The sequence below is a fragment of the Leptonychotes weddellii genome, chromosome 11 (assembly GCF_054177405.1).
Source record: "Leptonychotes weddellii isolate Sample4059 chromosome 11, ASM5417740v2, whole genome shotgun sequence".
NCBI lineage: Eukaryota > Metazoa > Chordata > Mammalia > Carnivora > Phocidae > Leptonychotes > Leptonychotes weddellii.
This window is the reverse complement of record NC_138379.1, coordinates 79,383,534-79,396,460: the sequence shown is the minus strand read 5'-3', so window position 1 is coordinate 79,396,460 and position 12,927 is coordinate 79,383,534. Positions and strand designations below refer to the sequence as shown.

Sequence of the window (12,927 nt, the reverse complement as noted above, 5' to 3'; positions counted from 1 at the left end):
GCTCTGCCGCACTCAGGCACCCCGGGTCTTTCTGTGACCCCGAGGGTCCTGAGACCACACTGTCCCGGAGGGTTCCACCCCCCGCTTAGCCACCAGAGCGACGTCCCTCAGCGGAGCCGACTTCTAAAAGTTCCGATTTTGTGCTCCGCGGCTCTATCACTTGCCAGAAGCGGCCGACGGAGGCCCCTCCCCCGCCGTCTATCCTCCCGAATATCGCCTCGGATTCACTTCTCCGCGCGTCCTACCTTCCAGAAAGTGGTCGCTTTTCTGATGAGAGAGTTGTTGCTCTTCTTTTCTTCGATCTCCTGTTGAGTTTGTAGGTGTTCAGAATGGTTTGATCCCTATCCAGCTGAATTCCTGAGACCTGACGAAATCCAGGTCTCCTACTCCTCCACCATCTTGCTCCGCCCTGATATGAAATTTTTGAGATTAAATTTTAATATATAATTTTATGACATTTTTCACTTAATAGAACATCAGAGGCATTTTCTGTGCCATTAAAAATTCTAAATCTATTTTTAGTGACTACATAATGTTCCATCATATAGAGAGACCATAATTTAGTAAACCATTACCTTGTATTGCTCATTTAGATTAGATACAATTTTCATTTATTATAAATGATTCGTACATGAATCTCTCTATTTAAAAAATCTTTGTGCTTCACATTTTTCCTTAGGTTATACTAATAGAAGAAAAATCATTTAAGGCACAAACTCTTTTTAAGCCTCTGGGTACATTTTCCCAAATTTATTTCGAGAAAGACTGAAACAATTATATATATTTTCATTAATGGGTATTAGAGTGTCCATTTCACTGTGTTCATATTTTATTACTTCAACTGTTTGACTGGCTTTGTTTTTCAAGGGTGTTTTGGATCAACCTTGCTTTAAACACATGATACTTATTTAATGTTAATCATTTGTCTCTAGAAGGTTGTTTTGGTGAAATTATAGATGTCATCTTCTGAATTGATGATCTAGTGCCACTAATATAATCCTGATGAATATGACATTAACTCTAAATAATACGAACCATAAAGTGGTATGCAAGTATGTATGAGTTATTGTTGTGGTGGTTATTAGTAGAATTTCCCAAGAAACAATAGAATTCAGGCAACTGACACATCTAAGATATCTACTACAGCAATTTATAAGGAAACAGTCTTTAGTAGACACAGTAATGTAAGGAAGTATATTAAAATTGAAGAATAAATCAAGCACTTATTAAAAATGAAAGAGGAGATTTAAGCCCATTGTGTAACTATATTAGTAATGTTTTTGCCTGAAGTGAATTAGAGACTCACAACTGAAGGTATGTGTGTGTGTGTATACATATATACTATTATGTGTGTCTGTATCCATTTATGATTATGATTATTTTTACTTGAATTTCTTCTAAAGCTTTTGTGTCATTATTGTCATCTTTTCTCCAGGTCATAAGGGGGGAAATGCCTTCAGAATGAACATGGACGTCTTCATGGAAAAAAAAAAATATCTTGAAAGGAAAAAAAAATTACTGAATTTATATCATAAAACCCATTGGAAGTGATCAGAACAGCCAAGTAGAATCACGGTAAGAGCTCAAAGGGATTAGAGATAGTATAGTCTAACCCTTCTTTTTCTAGATGAGAAACTGAGGTCTGTTGAAGTTAAAATAATTCATCTAAAGAGAGATAACAGGGTGGTGCCAGAAATGGGTCTCAAACCCCAGTCTCCTTGTATCATGGGTCGTACATTTTCTACTAAACCTCTTTGTCTCTCAGCAAGTAATTTTGTTAGCAGAGGGTATTGCACAGAGCTCCTCTTTATATTTGTTAATTCAAGAACTTTTGCTGGGTGTGTGAAATGGAGCGCCCTTTATTCTATTATGTGTGGAGATGTCACAGAGGACCCATTTGCAATTGATTGAGGAAGCACCAGAACAATATACAGGGTGAGAATCCTCCACGGGTCCCCATGATCCTGAAGGTGTACCCCAAGAGACATTTAGTCACCTATAATTCTGTGTCGTCATTGGAGGCTAATCAGAGTGAAATCACTCTGAATCATTGAGCTTTGTTATATGTAATACAACTAATACCTTACTGACTTTAACTGCATACAGTGTGAATGTTATGATTTTGGATAAAAGGGTTATGGATTCACATGAACATTAGGCATTTGTGGGCTTGTCTCCAGGAAAGTATCTTGACTGAATGGCCAAAAGCCTGAGACTTGGTTTCCTGGAGCGAAATGAAGAAGACAATGAAAACAACAGTTCTTATGATTTAGGGTTGAGGGTGGAGGGTACTTAACAAAAAATCAGCATGAGGGCTTTTTGAGGTAGTTTTTGTTTGTTTGTTTTTTGTTTGGGCCTCAATAATCAACATTGATCAATTTCAACCAATTCTTGTCAGTTTTGGTAACACATCTATGTCAAAATGTTCCTTGGTAAAGTTAAGTAGACAAAAGCAGACATGCCATATTTCTAGCCCATTTCTGTCCCCTGTCCCCATTCCTGGCTCTCTGATTCACTCCCCTGGTTTATCTGGATAAGTATATATCTCAAGTGTTCCTGGTGGAGACCTTATCTTTGTTGATTTTCCGTCCAAAGGGAAGAGCAAACAGGCCACAAAAAACTAATATTTTCCTTTTGTATAACTTGTCTAATTTAATTCCTGAGTGCCACCCTCACGTCCATCTTCATATTTTGGCTAACCACTCAGAAGGCCATGTCCCCCTTGGTTGCCTCTTTATCCAGACACTGGAAGAATTACTCAAGACCTAACTTTCTTTTTATTACACTTCTTAGGAGTACCAGGTAATAAATCAGTGGGGCAAGGACAGATACAGAAAAGCAATATTTAAAATGAGTTATGATGTAAAAGAGATGACTTGCTATTATGTTTTATCAAAGGCAGCCACTAACAAGCATAATGTAATTCACAGTGCTTAAGCAGGGCGACTTTAATTGCAACAGTCATTAAGTTCACAGGATCATTAAATGCATTAAAAGAGGGGGGCAGTGAGCTATCATGAATGAAATAAGGCCCCCACTCAACCCACTTCACCTATATAACTGGCATTGAACTTAGTCAGGGACTCTGATATGGCACAACCCTTGACTTCCTTCACCATGACTATTTCAGAGCAGCTCGAACTCAGAAGCATTTAAGAGGAAAGACAGACAGACAGAGGTATCGTCAAACTACATTTAAATTTACCAGTGGATTACATTTTGTCTATTACATCTTATAGCATTTTAAAATTTGAAGTCTATTCACATCTATTTTTGGTAAGTTTATCATCTTCAGAAGTCTACATAAGAAAAGTACCAGTGTGAAAAAGTTCCATCTCCCCAGGAATGACAGAAATGTAAATGAAACATCAGATTGATAAAAACTAGAAATGAATGATTTTTCCTATTGTTGGAAAGTATGTAGGGAAATAGGCACTCTCGTACATTGCTGTGGGATGTTAAACCTTAATAAAAATTTCTGGAAAATGATTTGGTACTATGTATCAAAAGCCTTAAAAAATTATTCATATATTTTGAGCCAGAATTTCCGTATCTAGAAAATTATTATTAAAAACGATTAAGATTTAGCTATAAGGAGAAATGTACAAAGAAATTGGAAGTACCCTAAATATCCTGCACTAAGAGATTGGCTAAATAAAGTAACATAGGGATAATAAAAAAATACTATGTACTTATTTAAAGCAGTGTTTTAGAAATCTATTTATTGGGAAGGAAAAGATATTCACAACATAAAGTGATGAAATATGTACCACAAAACCTTATGAACAGCATGGACCCATTTTTGTAAAAGCATATTTTTAATGCCTATCTACCTTTACATAGAAAAGAGTGGGGATTTATGTTCTGGGTTTTTCTTTTCTCTTCAATTTCATCTTTTAACATTCATATCTTTTCACCCTGCTGTTCTGATATATTGGGGTTATCTCAGGGTTGGTTTTTTTTTTTTTTTTCTTTTTTTGGTGTAAATGTTCTTTCTCTCTTTTTCTCCTGGGACTTCTAGAATATTGTTCTCAACTTTTAGAACACATCTCTTCTGTCCTCCCTTTCCCACAACCACCTCAAGCTCGGCTCAGGTCTCATGTTAAATATTTTCCACTCTTTCTTGACCTCTCAAGTCTGAGTTGGGTTTTTCTTCAATGTGCTCCTGTTCCATAGTATACCTTTTATATCATTGTGATGACCTGTTTATTTGTTTGTATCATCCCTTCTTTCTGTGAGAACAGAAAGTGTATCTAGATTCTTATCTGTGTGTGGTAGCTTCTCTTCAAGATGGCACCATCAAGTCCTTCCCTCCCTGTATCTGCATTGCCACACCCCCATGGAAAAGTGAAGTCTATCTTTTCCCTCACTTTGAATCTGGGTGGGCTTTCATGACTCACTTTGGTTAAGAAAATGTGGAAATGATGTTCAGAGACTTCTAAAGCTTCCACTTGGGTTTCTTGGAATACTTGCCATGGTGAAGTTAGTCATCCCATAAGGGATCTGAGTACTGTGAGACAGCCATGCTGTGAGAAATCCAAGGAAAGTGGAGAAGACCCAGAGAAAGACATTCTGTGGGGGGAAAGGTGGGAGGGGGAGGGAGAGAGCAAGACAAAGAAACAGACATAGAGAGACAGAGAGACAGAGAAACAGAGAATGGCCAAGGGGCTTCTAGACATGTGAGTGAAGATGCCATCTTGGAAGTAAACCCTTCAGCTCATCAGCCCAGCATATGCCAAGTGCATCCAGCTGAACCATTCCCAAATTCTTGACCCACAAAAATCATGAGCAAAATTAAATGGTTGTTTAAGCAACTAAGTTTTTAGATAGCTTGTTACATAGTAATAGATAACTGTAACATCAGCCTGGCATGTATTGAGTCTTTAATACCTATCTATTAAAGGAATGCATAGTGGGAGTTTTTTTACTTTCTTTTTTACTCCACTTTCTGATTTCTTTGTAATGTGTATAAATAATAAACAACAAAATCTTTTTTTTTAAATAAAAAAAGTTCCAGGAGATCTGAAAATGGTAGATTATGGCCAGCTGACCAGAGACTATCTCTGATTTGACCCAATTCTGTAGAAATGTCCTAAATTCTTTCTGGCAGAGTGGCTTCTCCATGACAGCCTCTGTCTCACAGAGCAATGAATAGTTATCTGAAAGCCTAATGCCAGGACAGAGGGAAATAGATGCACAGTACTAGATTTCTAATCTCTGTTTCTAAAATTTCAAATGATTACAGACAACTTCCACTGGTTCATCTTAGCCTCCTCTGAGCTCATCATTCCCTGTTATTTAGGGAAGAAAAAAACATTATGCCTTATTTTTCTTCTTACAGAATAGTCTCAGGTTCTTAAGGTTAAGAGTATGGAAGGCCTTCATTTTTGTTCTAAATGAGTTTTTATGAGTTGGGAAGAAAACGCCTATTGGCTCATGATGATGTGGCAGGGGGTGGGGGCATTGTACTAACATCCTTCACATGAGCATTTTTTTCCCAGTCTGGACCACACCTAAGTTTTGCTTATGAAGCCTAGGGAGGGCAATTAATGTCAGTGGCATTTCTAAACCAGTTGAAGCATCTGTGTCTGGGATGAATTAGGTGTCCTGGATGGATGGAGTGAAATGCTCTTTAGTGACAAGAGGAGGATTAACTAGATGATCTGTACTAACACTCTTAGCTCAAGAATGCTATGGCATTCTAAGGATTTCCTCTTGGAGAGCTGAGTGCATTGAGGATCATTCAAAACCCTACCATTTTTGACCCCATTACTCCATAGGCATGTCCCTACACTCTAGATTTTCCTTGGAGACCAAAGTAAATGGTGAATAAGGGAGTTCATGAATGGATAAATGAATTAGATACCTAGCTTAATTTTTTTATTGTGGTGAAATATGCATAAGATTTAACATTTTAGCCATTTTTAAGTGTATAATTTGGTGGCATTAAATACATTCACAATGTTGTATAACCGTGACCAGTGTCTTATTTCCAGAATTTTTTCATCATCCCTACACCCTGATTTTTAAACTCCCTCTTCTACCTATTCAAAGGTGATTTTTTTCCTTATTTCTAGATTCTAAATGTTTGATGTGCCCAAGTAACTGACCTAGAGATAAATGCCTTATTTTCAAAATCCTCCATGGATGAAATCTTTCAGAAACATGTTCATCAGAGTAGTAACACAGAGACAGATTTCTCAATGTAGTGGTCATGTAGGTGGTTTTAAATCCTCTGAGAAGAGTTAACATCTGAAAGCCTAACAGCTGCAGTTGGTGAATCATTCAGATCATTTCAGGTCTGGGGGTGAGTATTGCTGTCTGCTCAGTGTCTATTCTCTTTCTTTCCCCCTGCTAATAGACTCCGCTCCCCTGGCCACAGAGGTGATTGTGTTGATCACATGATCCAGGTGGGGCTCTTCCTAGTACCTCACTCCCAGACCACAGTGACTGGTCCCTGGGATGGGCAGAGGATCCAAACCATGTTCAGAACTTTTATCTGGGGATTTTTCCACTTTCACTGGGGAGAAGAGGGCCTTTATTTATACCTCTGGTTTTGGAGCATTTGGGATACAGATTTAGAGTAACTGGCAGCCAGGTACCCTACCCTGTTAGGTAAAATATTTTGAGAGAATAAATTTAGTATTCGGAGAGAAAGAGATGAGAGATGAAGAGACAGACTTTTTAGAACATTTGATCCTTGGCTTAGTTGTCCCTGAGGCCATGTCCAACTTTTACCCCTTCTGCTGTTGGATTATTATGAATCCACCTCTTAAGCTATTGCTTAAATTGTTTTGAGTTGTGTTTCTGTCCCTCGTAATCATAAGTCCTGATCAAAACAGTAGGATTTAGAATTGTGGACAAACTACATATCTTGATCAGTAATATAGATGCCAGCCAGGGTTGGTACCCTGTGACTTTATGGGATAAACATATAGATAGTGTATCTTAAGTCCATCCATCCACGGGTCCCATCATCTGTCCATCCAGTTCCAGTCCCAAGGATACCACATACATGTGAATACAAATCAACACTTTAAATTTCTATAATGTTTTCCATCTTGTGAAATCCTCCTCATTGGCCAAAACTGGTAGCATACAGTTGCAGGGAACAGAAGGCACTGTATCCATTTAAGCAGTAAGAGATTTCATACAAGGAATTAGGTACCTCCGGAATTATTGGAGGTGCTGGAGGAGCAAGCTCTAGGGTGGGCCTCCAGGAACAATACTGTGGATTTGGCTGGCCCGGGGAGCTTCTACTTCTGCCATAATCAGAGAATCAGGAGGCTACCACTGGAGCTATTGACTTTAAAGCTGGAATCAGGAAGCCGCTTCAGATGTCTTCACAACTGTCTTTATCACTCATAAATCTGGTGATTGGGAAACTTCATTTTGCTGCACAAAAATCCCAAAGTCCCTACAGCTGTACTTGCCACTGGCAATAGCAGAATGGAGGGAAATGGACTTCACCTCCCTTCCACCTTACAAATCTTGTGGGTGTATCTAAATGCATGTCATGTTAATTGGGTAAAAGAAGCCGTGTTTAGAACAGAGGTGGGGTAAGTTTGCTCTCTGTGCTGGTGATAGCCCACCTTCGCATTCATTTTGGGTAGCCCACTTTAAAAGGGAAAGAAATAATGTATTTGGGAATGATAGACACGATGACGAAGAAACCAAAAACTGTATTATGTAAGGACTAACTGAAGGATCTGAGGATATGTAGCTGGGAGAGAGAAAACTCAAGAAGTCTCTGCCAGCTTTTGCTAAAGTTAACTTAGGCTAAGTTCTTTACAGTCCTTAAGGGTAGGGTGAAAGCTGTAGGAGACAGAATTTAATGGACATTAGGAAGACGTTTCTAGTAGAGCTATGGAATGATTGGGCTGTTCTGGAGTTTTCCAACTTTAGAAGTACCCAGCCATTATTTACATGACCAGGTAATAGGGATGTTGTGAAAAATATTGTATTTTTAGATCCTAGAGACTTGAATATGAATTAATTATGAAGTTGGTTAATTTTGGCAAGGCCCTTCTCTTTCCTCAATTTTCCAGGGTAACTGTGTCTGTATTAATGCCAGATTTAGAAAGAAATGGGGTTGAACACACCTTCTCTTTCAGGATCCAAACTAAGATCTTATGAAGAGAGGTGGCTATGAGAAACTCAGGAGAGGGGCAGAACATGGTTGAAATAACACCATCAGGGGTTAGAGAGGAAGAAGAGACAGCAGTACCTCCCCCAAAACGGATTTTAGGAATACATCCTATGGGACATTTGGGCAGAACTGGGGTTCTTTTTTTGAGAGCTCCTTGATTTACACATGAGGAAAATGAAGCCTAGAAAGGCTAAGAGACTTGTCCAAGGCAACAGGATCACTAAGGGGCAGAGCCTGAATTTGACCCCTAGAGCTCATGCTTATGCATTCCATGATATCATGCTCCATGTCCAAGTTGGAAAAGAATAAAAATCCAGCTGATGATGGAGTCTAGACTGTTAACAATCTGATCTACACAGCAGAGCCAAGAGGGTAAGGATAGGCAAATACCAGAATCTCATGGGCAAGGAGCCACCCATTTTGCCTTCCATAATTGGGATAACAGTCAAATCTACTCATAGCCAAGGAATGTTATTTTTGAGACGTCTTTAATAACTGATTTCAGTTCCATTTATTCTAGTTACAGCTTTTCATCCATAAAATAGAAATAAAAGTAATTGCCTCAAAAGGTTCATTTGAGGATTCATTAATGTATATAAAAGTGCCTGCCTGGAGTCGAGTTGCTAAATCAAAGGGAGTTGACTGAGTTCCCAAACCAGGAGTTGTTTTGCCTTTAAGGAGATGGTCTCAGTCTTAGACCATCTAGTCGGTTAGAGGAACAGTGGAATAAGAAACATTTCTGAATTCTGGGCAGGCCTTTACTAAAAAAAGAAAAAAAAAAGGAATTTCACCTGTGAATGCTATTTGAGTCAACCCATAGTTATATCCCAACAGGCAGGGGAAGTAGGGAGTTCAACTTGTGTTCAGTGAGTCCACTTTATGTTCAGGTTAAAACACCTCAGTACAATGCCAAGTGATGTATTTTTCTGTGCAGTCACTATTTTCATAAAAGAGTAGGCAGCTGCTTATGTGATATGATCTGAAAGATACTGAAAGGCCTTCTGTCCTTAAATCTTTCTTCTTTCCAACAGACATAGAATCTGAAATTCCATTCTGAGAAATTGATCCTTGGGTCAAAGCAGTGATTCTCAAACTTTGCTATTTATCAGAATCGCCTGAAGAACTTATTTAAAATACTGACCCTGGGACCACTGGGTCAGATTCTGGGGTTGGGGCTCAGGCAACTGCACGTTTCACTAGAGGAGTCTAATGCCCAGCAGAGTTTGAGAAACACCAGATGAAGGCATTATATCTACAGAAGTCTCCTATTAAATTCCAAGTTTTCTCTCCGGGAGGTTGCCGTGGTTCTCAAATTACAACTTCTACCTCCTTCTTCTACTCACACTGGTCTTGCCGATATTATCAGTAAGCTCTTTGTTGTCAACTGTAATGGATTCTTTTCGGTCTTCATATATTATGGTGCCTCTCCTCAACATTTGATGGTGTTGACTATTCCTCCTTTCTTCCTCTCTGAGAGCTAACCTCTCCTGGGTCTCTGCCTTACCTCCTTGACCACTCTTCCCTCTACATTGCTGGTTTCTCCTCAGTTCGACGCCAGATAGGGAAGTTCGTCAGGGCTTGTGGCCAGGACCTCTGCTCCTCTCTGTATACTCTTTTCCTGGACTGAAATGCATAATGGCCAGCAATGTTCAAATTATGACCTCTTACCTAATCCTCTCTCCCACTCCGGTTTTGTGTCACTGACCACCTACTTGATAGATCCGCTTGAGTATCTCATGATAATCTCAAACTCAACATGTGGAAAATGATTCCTAGACTTCCCTCCATCGGTCTCCAATCTCCACTTCTCAAAAATGGTACCACCCTCCACCCAATTACTCAAACTGGAACCTAGAAGTCATGCTAATTCCTGCTTCTCTCTCATCGCCTGCATCTGCTCCATCAGCAAGTCATGTCAATGTCCTCTCAAATGGTTCTTGAATCTTCCCATCTCCCTATCCACCCTGATCACTATCCAGCAAGCCACCATCCTTTTCCCTCACAATCCTTCCTGGATCCCTGCTTCATCTCTTACCCTCTTTACATCATTCTCCAGGAAGCAGAACTTTCTTTTAGATAACTCCAAACATAAATCAGATACTTTTTTCCCCCTTACACTATTCAGTGGCATCCCACTGCATTTAGAATAAAATTGATTCCTTACCTGGGTCTCCCATTAATTTCTTCCTCATCTTGGTCTATAAGGCTCTTTATTTTCTTTTTTTTTTCCTAAAGATTTTATTTATTCATTTGACAGAGACAGAGCATGAGAGACAGCACAAGCAAGGGGGGGCAACAGGCAGAGGAAGAAGGAGAAGCAGGCCCCCCACTAAGCAGGGAGCCCGACACAGGGCTTGATACCAGGACCCTGGGATCATGACCTGAGCCGAAGGCGGACGCTTAACTGACTGAGCCACCCAGGCTCACTGTCTCTTTATTTTCTGATTCACTACATTGCTCACAGTATTAAAGTCACACTGATCTTCTTTAAGTTCCTCATATACTCCAAATTATTTTCCTCCTCAGGGCCTTTGCATATACTGTTCCTTCTGCCTGGAATGATCTTCACCTCAATATCTGGCCATCATCTTTCAGAGCTTAATTTAAATTTTGCCTTCTATAATTATTTTCTCTGTTATTCTCCATTAATTTGTCATAGTACTTTGAATTTTGTAATTGCTTACTCATTCTTTTGTTTGTTTGTTGTCTATCTCCCTCTCTAGAAAATAATTCCATGAATTTAGGAACTATGTATACATATCTGGCTTCTAAAAGAGGGTCTGGCATATATTACTTGCTCAGGAAAAATCTGCTAAATAAGGGGTACCTTTGTGGCCCAGTCGGCTGGGAATCCAACTCTTGGTTTTGGCTCAGGTCATGATCTCATGGTTGTGGGATCGAGCCCCTCGTCAGGCTCCACATTCAGCATGGAGTGTGCTTGAGATTCTCTTTCCCTCTCCCTCTGCTCCTCCTGCTTGTGCTCTCTCTCTCTAAAATAAATAAATCAATCTTTTAAAAAATCTGCTAAATAAAATAAGGAAACAATCATAAAAATGTTAAGAGGAAATACAGCAGAATATTTTAATTTTCTGGAGGTTTGAAAAAGTTTTTCTAAGCATGGCATGAAACCTATCAACCATAAAGATAAAGATTGGCCAATTTGACTATTTTAAGCATTTCACATTTCTGTATTACAGAATTGAAAGGTAGAAAATGAACTGGGAAAAATCTTTGCAAAGTATTCAAAGGAATTTCTTCAAATCAATAAGAAAAGAGAAGTAAACCAAAAGAGAATGGGCAGAAGATACAATTTATAGAAGAAAAATAGCAATTAGCCAGTAAAAATATTATTAGAAATATTCTCAAGTTCACTTTTTAAAATATCAGATTTTTATCTTGTTGCATGAACAAGAATTGAAAAGATTTACAAATGCTCAGGTCAGGTATGAGTGGAAGGCAGTTAGGTTTCACACAGTAATGTCATACAGTAACAGTTAACTTTCTTACATGCATTGTAAATTAGTGCAACATTTTTATTGAACGATTTGGCCGTGTCTATTGAAATTTAAAATGTGCCTTACCTTTGACCCAATGCTGTTTTGGATTAGAAATTTTAGGAACTCATCCTAAAATAATACTTTCACAATGTACAGTGTATATTTATATACAGATATATATTCATATATATTGGTATATATTCATATATGATGTATATTCATATATATTGATATATATCCATATATGATGTATATTTGTATATGTCATATATGTTTAGTTTGGCTTTTTTTAAATAAAAACTGAAAACCATCTGATTATGCAATTAAATAATGATACATTCATACAAAGAAATACTATGCAGCTGTTAAAAAGTGGTCTAGATTTATATATTCTGTTTGGGAAAGATATAGTCTTTGATACATTGTTAAATCGAACAGATTTAACTGAATGGCATGTGTAGCAAGATCCCCCCTCCTTTTTTTTTTAAGATGCAAGTATTTATAAATTGCATAAATATGTTCAGCCATGCATGGAAAAATAAGAAAACGACTGAACATCTTACCATGACTATATTTGGGAAAGTGGATTTGGAAAACTTTCCCTTTTTATATTGTACATTTATGTTTCGTACATTTCTGAATTGTTTGAATTTTTTTAACCACAAATGTGTATTGTTCTGTAATTACAGAGAGAGAAGGATGGGGAGGAAGGGAGAGGGAAGGAGAAAGAGGGAGAGGGAGGCAAAAGGAGGGAGAGGGAGGGAGACAAATGATCGCTGTCTCCTGCATTTTGCCATCATAGTTGGAGCCCGACCCACTGGCCGCCTGGAAGGTCAGACCACTCTGTCAAGGGTTCGGGGGCTCCGGCCTTTCCCCTCTCCCTCTCTACCCCAAGAAGGAGAGGCACTTTGGTATCCTATGTTTTTGTAAGGATTAAATGAGATGAAGGTAGTGAGAAGCCTTTACCAGCTATAAAGCTCTTTCAAATACAAGAGATGATTATCACAATCCAAGTCCACTTCCCATGGCAGGCAGGGCTGGCTGGCGACTGCAGAAAGCCCTCCCTCCCACCCACCGAGCGTTTGCTCTGCGGGGACCTGGAGTCCCCTTCACCCAGAACAGTCCTGCCCCGCGTCCCCCCCCACCCCCCTCCCCGCCGCGGGCCTCTCAGGGAGGGAGCCGGGCCTGCCTCCCGCTTCATCCCTTCACCCGGCCCCTGGCCCAGCCGCTTCCCAGCAGAGCTTGGCTGTTCCTTGAACTTTCAGTGTTGGTTCGATTTCC

At 39.3% G+C, this 12,927-nt stretch overlaps 1 long non-coding RNA gene across 1 annotated transcript in view; it reads right to left on the bottom strand.

The window, feature by feature from the left end:
• LOC145716074 (uncharacterized) overlaps positions 1–11,791 on the bottom strand; it is a 15,369-nt gene extending 3,578 nt beyond the window's left edge. Inside the window, exons 1-2 of the long non-coding RNA XR_014138403.1 lie at positions 10,977–11,791; positions 246–409 (exon numbers count right to left, since the gene is read on the bottom strand). This is a non-coding gene — a long non-coding RNA (uncharacterized LOC145716074). The remainder of the gene's footprint in view (positions 1–245; positions 410–10,976) is intronic.
• Between the last annotated feature and the right edge of the window lie 1,136 nt (positions 11,792–12,927).